Here is a 9,518-nt window from a genome sequence, read left to right as displayed (position 1 = left end):
TCAGTGCCATGAGCACGCACTTCCCACATTTGGAATGTCTTCTGTTTCCATCCACTGCTTCCGTCAGCAGTTGGCTAAAAACTCACATTCTGTAGGAAGCTTATCTGACCAACTGCACTCTGTTAGGATCCTCTCTGTGGCCCACATACCTCAAGTTCAGTGTTGCCAGTCTTGGCAAGCAGTAATACAATAATAAAGGATGCCCGCTTAACTTGAATTTCAGACAAATAACAGATGCCTTTTCCTCTTCTTTTTAGCATGGGCCATGTTTAACTAAAAATTATCTGTTGTTTGTGAAATTCAAATTTTACTGGTGGTCTTGTATTTTATCTGGTGGCCCATGTTTAAAGGTCTTGGGAAAAAAAAACAAAAAACACCTCCCCAACATCATTACACTTAATTGTGTTGCTTTCAAATTTTTCCATGAGTTATTTTATGTGCATAGTTTGCTCTCTAAGTAAATTATAAAGTCCTTGACAGTGGAAACTGTATCTTCTGCTTTTGTAGCCTCCTCCTCCCTCTCCCTGCCCTGCTCCCCCCACTATGCTGGTCATTAGTTCTTTTTTTTTTTTTTAAATTTTTAAAATATTTTATTTATTTATTTGACAGAGAGACCCAGTAAGAGGGAACACAAGCAGGGGGAGTGGGAGAAAGAGAAGCAGGCTTCCCACTAAGCAGGGAGCCCGATGTGATATCTTGGCTTGATTCCAGGACCCTGGGATCATGCATGACCTGAGCTGAAGGCCTACGAAGGCACACTGAGCCAGCTAGGCGCCCCAGTGGCCATCAGTTCTGAGCTGATGTTTGATGAATGAATACACCCAGTGAGCTTTGAGTTAAAGACAAAGCAACCTTGAACCTTGAGACAAATTTTTGATTTAAACATGAAACACAATAAAGCTGATTTTAGGGGTGCCTGGGTGGCTCAGTTGGTTAAAGTCTCTGCCTTCTGCTCAGGTCAGGATCCCAGGGTATTGGGATTGAGCCCCGCATCAGGCTCTCTGCTCAGCTCTCTGCTCCTCTCTCTCTGCCTGCCTCTCTGACTACTTGTGATCTCTGTCTGTCAAATAAATAAATAAAATCTAAAAAAAAAAAGCTGATTCTAAAATCACTTTATAAAACCAGTCACAATTGTTAAGGCTGGTTAGAGTACAATCAGAAGTTATTTACTGCATTTTCTTCTTACAAAATTGTACAATAATCTGACCTGCAATATACATTTTTGTTAATTAAATTTTGTAGCTGCTTTTTGTGTCATATAAAAAAAAATTGTAGTAGTAGTTGTTTCCGGTCACTTTAATCACAAAGCCACTGCAGACAATTGCCTTATGCCAGAATCACCATCTGCCGCGTCATATTCTGTGTCAGCAAAATGTGGGCCGTTTCGAATCATCAGAGGGAGCGAACTTGAGTTTGGACTTCTCTTTGCGGCTAAGAATGAGCTGACTTCTAAAGGTTCAGATGGAGACGCTACTCTCTGAAGGCCATTTAGTTGTTTTTAGTATGGACGATGTGGGCTTAGAGGTAAGACGCTAACGAATTCAATCACCAGTATCAGGTGTTATGTTAACAATGGAGTGGTGTGCAATGAAAGCCAGTACCACAAATTGTGGTTATGAAAGCAGTTTAATTTGCTCTTAATTCTTCAAACAGAATGTTCTGGTGTACATCCGGGTTTTGACATTTTAATCTTGGGTTTTGAAAGAATTGGCAAGGTTGCCAAGAAAAAACCCTAAGGGGCAAGGGGCTGAGAAGTGCTTCGTCCTTGGGGAAAAAAAAAGAAAAAAAGAAAAAAAGGAAGGTGGTTTGAAGAATGGGCAGGCAAAGGAGGAGGAGGAGCTGTTCTTTTTATCTAAAAGGAGCCAAAAGGGAAGTGGTGGTAAAAGGGGGGAGAAATGGTGTGACTGGCGGGAACCTAACTGGGGGACTTCTCAAATGAGGAGTAGCTTGGGGCCTATGGTAGGAAGAAAAGCAGTAGGAACAGAGCTGGAGGAACCCTGTGTAGCCCAGCTGGAGGGCTGGAAGGGGTGCGGAGAAGAAAGACGTGTAGCTGCTGGTTCTGGAGTCATCCTGGCTAGAAGGGAGGGCCCAACAGTGACAAGCTAGAATTAAGAGTAGGTATATGGGGCGCCTGGGTGGCTCAGTGGGTTAAAGCTTCTTCTGTCTTGGGCTTAGGTCATGATCCCAGGACTCTGCTTCCCTTCTTCTCTCTCTCTGCCTGCCTCTCTGCCTACTTGTGATCTCTGTCTGTCAAATAAATAAATAAGATCTTTAAAAAAAAAAAAAGTTTTTTATTTATTTGTTTTTTTAAATTTGACAGACCGAGCTCACAAGTAGGCAGAGAGGCAGGCAGAGAGAGAGGAAGGGAAGCAGGCTCCCCACCGAGCAGAGAGCCTTGATTCCCAGACCCTGGGATCATGAGCTGAGCCGAAGGCGGAGGCTTAACCCACTGAGCCACCCAGGCGCCCCCCCCCCCAACAAAAAATCTTAAAAAAAAAAAAAAAAGAGTGGGTATGAAGAAACTGTCAACAAAAGCTCTGATAAGAGGAAAGGTGGGATCAAATTTTAGTAAAACAAGAACGGGAAATTTTTAGAGGGTTACCTTGTAGCATCTATTTTAAAACAGTGATTTACTTGTTACTAAATGAAAAAAATTAAAAAAACTTTCAGTTTGTTTTAGAAATATGGTATGGGAGGTTGTCATTTGAGATCTCTTGTATTTGAGCATAGAGAGCCACCATCAGAATTTTCCCCCCAAGCTATTGAGAGCTTTAATTAAAATATCACCTATAATTTCACTACCCAGATATTAAAGCCATTGTAACATTTTGATACTTATCCTTCTAGAAAATACCTGTGTCCACATATAGATATAATGGACATGTAAAAAGGCAGTGGGACCACTGTAATTAATAATAGTCACAAACACCTGCCCGGAGCTTAGTATATGCCAGGTCCTGTTCTCAGGGCTTTCCCTGTCCTGCTGAATTTAATCCTCACAAAAACTCAGCGAGGTAGTACTATCATTCCCACTTGACAAATGAAGTCCAGGAGGCTGAGAAAATTGCTCAGGATCACACAGCTAATAGCTGGGATTCGACCCCAGACCATCTGACTCTAGATGTGCTTCTATTTAAAATAATTTTTTAAAAGATAATTTATGTATTTATTTGAGAAAGAGAACAAGAGAGCATGAGTGGGGGTGGAGGGACAGAGGAAGAGGAAGCAGACTCCCCACCGAGCAGGGAACCCAATGTGGGGCTCCATCCCAGGACCCCAAGAGCATGATCCCAGCCAAAGGCAGATACCCAACCAACTGAGCCACCCAGGCACCCCTCTAGATGTGTTTTTATAACAAATTATCATTCATATTAGTGCTCTGCAGTCTGCTTTCTTTTCATTTAAAAATGATTTATAATGAACATCTTTCCATGTCAATGCAGATTTTCACCATTAATATCAAATATATGTAACCAACCCCCTTCAGATGGACTTTTGGGTTGTTTCACATTTTTTGCTACTGTGTACATACATCTTTGCTCTTTTACTTTTTAAAATGATTTATTTCAGGGCACTTGGGTGGCTCAGTGGCTTAAGCCTCTGCCTTCCGCCCGGATCATGATCTCAGGGTTCTGGGACAGAGCCCCGAATCAGGATCTCTGCTCAATGGGGAGCCTGCTTTCCCCTCTCTCTTTGCCTGCCTCTCTACTTGTGATTTCTCTCTGTCAAATAAATAAAATCTTAAAAAAAAATGACTTATTTTTAAAAGTGGGTTTTGTTTTTGTTTTTGTTTTTTTACAGGGCTGGGGAGGGGTAACATTGTGACTTCACTGTGAGGAAGATTCTCAATTAGCAATAATCGCGCCTCGGATAAACCTCATTGGCTACGATACTGCCACTGCGCAAAGCTGTGAGGAAGATTCTCAATGACCCTTCCACCAGCACTGGCCTCTGAAGACTTGCCTAGTAATCTTGGGAGTTGAACTCACAAGTCAGAGATTCCCTAGTGCCACCTAGTGGTTCTATCTCTAAATTGTAGTAGCTGCATTTTGAGATCATTCAGAACACTCCAGGAAGGATTTTAAACAAATGTTGCCCATTTTCCACTATTATAATAATACTGTAATTATCAAAATTTATTCATATTTAAGATCACTTCTTTAGCGAATGTGGTCACAAAAACTCTCTATACATTGTCAAAAGGTATAAACATTATTTTTTTTGGTCTCACTAACATACAATTTCACTTATATGTGGAATCTAAAAAACAAATCAAACAGAACAAAACCAGACTCATAATACAGGAAATAGATTGGTGTTTGCCAGAGAGGAGGGGTCTTTGGGGGGTGTGGGCAAAATGGACGAAGGGGAACAAGAAGCACAAACTTTCAGTTTTAAAACAAGTCATGGGGATGTAATGTGCAGCTGGGAGAACATGGTCGATAATATTGTATTTACTTTGCACGGGGATAGATGGCAACTAGACTTACTGAGGTGATCATTTTGCAATGTATACGAAGGTTGAATCGCTGTGTTGTATGCTTGAAAATAATAATGTTTCTCGATTATATAAATGAATGAATGAATAAAATAAATAAATAAGCAAAGGTATGGCCAAAAATCAGAGAATGGTTTGTTAGTGATGTAAATAAGAAAGTTTAAAACAAAAAAATTTTGTCTCATAAATATAATATGTATTACAAATACAATAAAGAATGAAAATTACATTAAAATCTGAGAAAAATAGAGGGACCTACAATTTTATTAGCCAGTGAAATCACTTTTTAGGGATGACTTAGGTGAATTTCACTGCAATATCTTTAAAAACAAAATTAATGACACAGGTATACACAGTTTAATAGCCTTTCTTTATTTCTTTTTTTTTTTTTTAAAGATTTTTATTTGTTTACTTGACACATCACAAGTAGGCAGAGAGGCAGAGAGAGAGAGAGAGAGAGAGAGAGGAGGAGGAGGCAGGCTCCCCGCTGAGCAGAGAGCCCGATGTGGGGCCCAATCCCAGGACCCTGGGATCATGACCCGAGCCAAAGGCAGAGGCCTTAACCACTGAGCCACCCAGGTGCCCCAATAGCCTGCTTTCTTAAAAAAATACTTTTTTGTTGTTCTGTTCTACAATCTGACTTTCTCAAGGGGCCCTTAAGATCAGAAGCTTTGCCTTATTTATTGCTATATCATTAACATACCCAACAGTGTCGGACAAATACCGGTTGACCAAGCAAAATTTTGCAAGAGCTGAATTGCAATTGCATGCTTTTTTTTTTTCCTTTCAATCGTTCCTCTCTCCGTTTCTACAAAGCGATGTCTCCTGGACTATGCAACTCCTGGTTCTACCTTAAGGGGAAATAGTTTCAATACGGTAATTTGCTGATTGTTTAAGACTATTTTTATCTCTGGGCTTTGTCTTCTTTTCCCTTAGTTCTTTGTGTAGTCTGGTGCAGTGAGACAAAAGGAACCCCCTAGATGGGTTTAATTAGAAAACTTGCTGAAAGAGAGGAGTAAGGGGCTCCCTTAAGGGAGTAGTAAGGGGCAGAAAAACAAGGTGCAATCCGTATGTCCCTGTGGTCATCCCTTAGCCAACCTCTTGGTTTCTTGGGGGTGGAAAACGGAGTGCCTGGCCTCTAGGGTCTTCTGCAGCCCAATCATCCTGGAGTTTAGAGTCCTAATAATGTCCGTATGGGGGAGATCGGGGGAAGTGCCATCTCCAAGAGAGAGGCAGATGCATGAGAAATGAGGCACCGGCAGAGAGGGAGAGACAGGGGGCGCTGTGTGCATGGGGGACCCCATGAAGGGGCACCTGGTCCCTCGGCTCTCACGAAGGCCCCGCGCTTGGTTCAGTGCTCTGCTTTTGCCATCTTGAACATTTTCAGTAATTTTTGTTGAACAATTTCTGATCTTACATTTTCACTTTGCCCGGGGTGCCACAGGATTCAGCGGTCCTGGATCGGGAAGAGGATGGAGACGGGAGGACGGAAGTGGCGCAGATGGAAGAAAGAGCAGGCTGTGAAGAGAAGGGGGCGCCGTCCCTCTCTTACCTCGTGCTATTGGGCCCCCAAGTCCCCGCTGAATGCTCCACCCACTCCCTGAGTGCCGGGGTCCCCATCAGAGCCTCCTTCACATAGCTCACAGGTGCAAAATGGACACACTTCCGGTATCTACTGCTCTCCCCCCTCACAGATAATTTATCTAGTCGGCTTAGTTTTGTTTTTTTTTTCTGTGAATTCAGTAAAAGTTTCACCTTAATACGCTGAGTATTTCCAGAGGCAGGCTCATGTCTAGTTTGCCCTGACCCTTCTGCAGTGACCTGCTGATTAAGACAGAACGAGAGAGATCATCTGTCCAGGGTGTGCCCCTTGGGCGAGAGTCGTGAGTGGCCACCCTTACCCAACTCGGGTTTTCCTCTGTCTTCCCCGACAAAAAAAAAGCCATGAGAATCCAAATACATTTTTTTTTTTTAAGATTTTTTATTTTAGAGAGAGTGCATGCGTGGGTGGGGAGAGGGGCAGAAAGAGAGGGAGAGAGGCAGACTCCCTGCTCATCCTGGAGCCGGGTGTGGGCTCAATCCCAGGACCCTGAGATCATGACCCTAGCTGAAACCAAGAGCCCCACCTCAGCCGGTTGAGCCATCCAGGCACCCCTCTGAAGGCATTCTTTCCAGAGTCTGCGGCAGCCCCTCCTTTGATGGGGAGGGAGGCCATGGAGGTCAGGCTACGGTAGTAAAAGCAAGCCTCTAGTGAAATACAATATAATTGTTAAATGTAGGCAGTTGCCTCTACCAGAATCCCAGACCTTGAACCCTCCTAGCTGAATGGACAGCTTACCTGTTAGCATGAGAAAGAACTGAGGGCCAAGGTACCAGGAGGGAATTTAATACGGATTTATCTATCTTAAACAGCATGCCAGGTGTCCAGAGAGGAGCTTTAAATGTACTATTTCATGTAACACCCACGACAACCCAGGGTGGTAAGCGCAGATTACTGCTCTCAGTTTACACATGAGGAAACTCAAATACAAAGACTGAAAAATATGTCTTAGGTCTCGGTAGTGGAATCAATACTCAGAGAGGTTTTTGAGGGTGATCCTTAAGGTCACAGAGAGACAGCTAACGTCCCCTTACTTGACTCCTTCCTGGACGTAAACAAAATGACTCGGGAGACTTCAAGGTCCCCCTCTATCCAGAGCTGCCCTGTGACACTAAGCGTCCTGTCTGGAGTTGGGGGCCTGGGACTTAAACTTCTGAGGCTTCTCATCATAGACTTTTCATCTTGAAAGGGAACAGGTAGAGCAACAGGGTCTATGCAACAGGAATTTTTCATTCTGTTTTTCTTTTCACTAACCTCTAACTGAAATTTAGTATTTCCCTCAATTATAAACAGAAGCAATAAACCACAGTCTTGTTTGCAGTATTTGTGACTTTCTTTCTTTCTTTCTTTCTTTTTTTTAAATATTTTATTTATTTATTTGACAGACAAAGATCACAAGTAGGCAGAGAGGTAGGCAGAGAGACTGAAAGAGGGGGAAGCAGGCTCCCTGCTGAGCAGGTAGCCTGATGTGGGGCTTGATCCCAGGACTCTGGGATCACGACCTGAGCCTAAGGCAGAAGTGGTATTTTTTAAAAATTAATTAATTTATTTTCAGCATAACAGTATTCATTATTTTTTCACCACACCCAGTGCTCCATGCAATCCGTGCCCTCTGTAATACCCACCACTTGGTACCCCAACCTCCTACCCCCCCACCACTTCAAGCCCCTCAGATTGTTTTTCAAAGTCCATAGTCTCTCATGATTCATCTCCCCTTCCAATTTACCCCAACTCCCTTCTCCTCTCCATCTCCCCATGTCCTCCATGCTATTTGTTATGCTCCACAAATAAGTGAAACCGTATGATAATTGACTCTCTCTGCTTGACTTATTTCACTCAGCATAATCTCTTCCATTCCCGTCCATGTTGCTACAAAAGTTGGGTATTCATCCTTTCTGATGGAGGCATAATACTCCGTAGTGTATATGGACCACATTTTCCTTATCCATTCGTCTGTTGAAGGGCATCTTGGTTCTTTCCATAGTTTGGCGAACGTGGCCATTCTAAGGCAGAAGCTTTAACCCACTGAGCCACCTAGGCACCCCTATCTGTGACTTTCTTATCAACGGAAATCACAGGTATTTTCATTTCACATGATGGGAGTTATAGATATTTCCAAATACCACTTATCCCCTTTACTGCTTTGAAATTATAGTAAAGAGACTCATGGCTAGATCTTGTTATTTAATGCATATTACTACATCACAGAATTCACAGTATTTTGTTATCATGCTAAAAATATAGAACACAGAAGTTGCCATTTTTAACCATTTTTAAGTGTACAATTTAGTGGCGTTAATTACGTTTACACTGTTTCACACCCGTCACCGGGTTTTAGAAATAGCTTGATAGCTACATACCAATGTCCTAGGTTTCCCTGTGATTCTGCTTTTTTCGATTATACCTTTAAAAGCACGAGTCTCAGAAGGGGTTTTTATGCTTCATCAGACTTCTAAAGGGCTCCGGGACACATAAAGATTAAGAGCCCTTGATTTATAAGGTCCACTTTTAATATTCTGTGATTATATGATTCTAAGCCAATCAAACTTTCTATTAATAAATGGGGATTTTAACATTTTTCTGCTGGAGAGATATAACCTAGGGAATGGCCACTTAATGAGCTTTCTTGAAGTATTATGGAACACCAAAGGGGGCAGGCAGGCGCTGAAGGTTTCCCTCAGTACAGCATGAATGTTCTTGGCAAGACTTTGGCATGTCCAAGACTCTCCAGAGACCCAGGTCCTAAGATCATGGGGGATGGTCTGGGGCCCTTTCTGAGGGCATCTGTGAGGAGCCACTGTCAGCAAGGGGACATTGCTTCACTTCTGGGGCTCAGTATCAGGCTGGGGAACCAGAGACCAGTAGGCAGCCTGATCCCCCTGGGGTGGGGGGCTCTTAAGACAGACCCTGTTAGCTGGAGAGTAGGGCTTAGTCACCAAGTGCTATCAGACATTGGGTATAGTTGGGAAAGTATCCATTCATTCACTTTATTTATTTATTTATTTGTTCAGTGATGTCATATGTTTTTACAGAGTGCCTACTTCTGTGCTAGGATTACTTCCATGAAAAACACACACACAAGTTTTTGCCCTAATGGAGCTTACACTCTAGAGGAATGAAGGCACAGACAATAACCAAAATTTAAAAGTACATTATATAGCGTATGGTGATGACAAATTTTGGGAAATAGTAGAGAGAATGCTTTGGGAAAGGCAGGGTGTGGGCTGGTTGTAATAATTGCTCCCGTGTCTTGGGAGGGCATTACTGAGAAGGTGACATTTGGTTAAAGGCTTGAAAGGTTTAGAGAGTGAGCAGTGCAGACATTTGAGGCTGGATATGCCAGGCAAAGGAGTAGTGCAAAGGTCCTGAGGCAGAGCACACATGGCATGTTTAAGAAACACCAAGGAGGCCAGTGTGGCT

General features: G+C 42.7%; 1 long non-coding RNA gene and 1 pseudogene across 1 annotated transcript; one reads left to right on the top strand and one right to left on the bottom strand.

Annotated features, from left to right (window-relative positions):
- The first annotated feature begins 1,384 nt into the window (after positions 1–1,384).
- Positions 1,385–6,503, top strand: LOC106007401. Its single transcript, XR_006606201.1, has 4 exons — positions 1,385–1,524; positions 3,802–3,966; positions 5,315–5,374; positions 5,943–6,503. It is a non-coding gene; the product is annotated as an uncharacterized LOC106007401 (long non-coding RNA).
- Positions 3,732–3,910, bottom strand: LOC123391498 (annotated as a pseudogene).
- Positions 6,504–9,518: the final 3,015 nt, after the last annotated feature.

This window comes from Mustela putorius, unplaced genomic scaffold (assembly GCF_011764305.1).
Source record: "Mustela putorius furo isolate JIRA1106 unplaced genomic scaffold, ASM1176430v1.1 tig00000228_pilon_pilon_pilon, whole genome shotgun sequence".
Classification (NCBI taxonomy): domain Eukaryota; kingdom Metazoa; phylum Chordata; class Mammalia; order Carnivora; family Mustelidae; genus Mustela; species Mustela putorius.
This window is presented reverse-complemented; position numbering and strand designations above follow the sequence as displayed.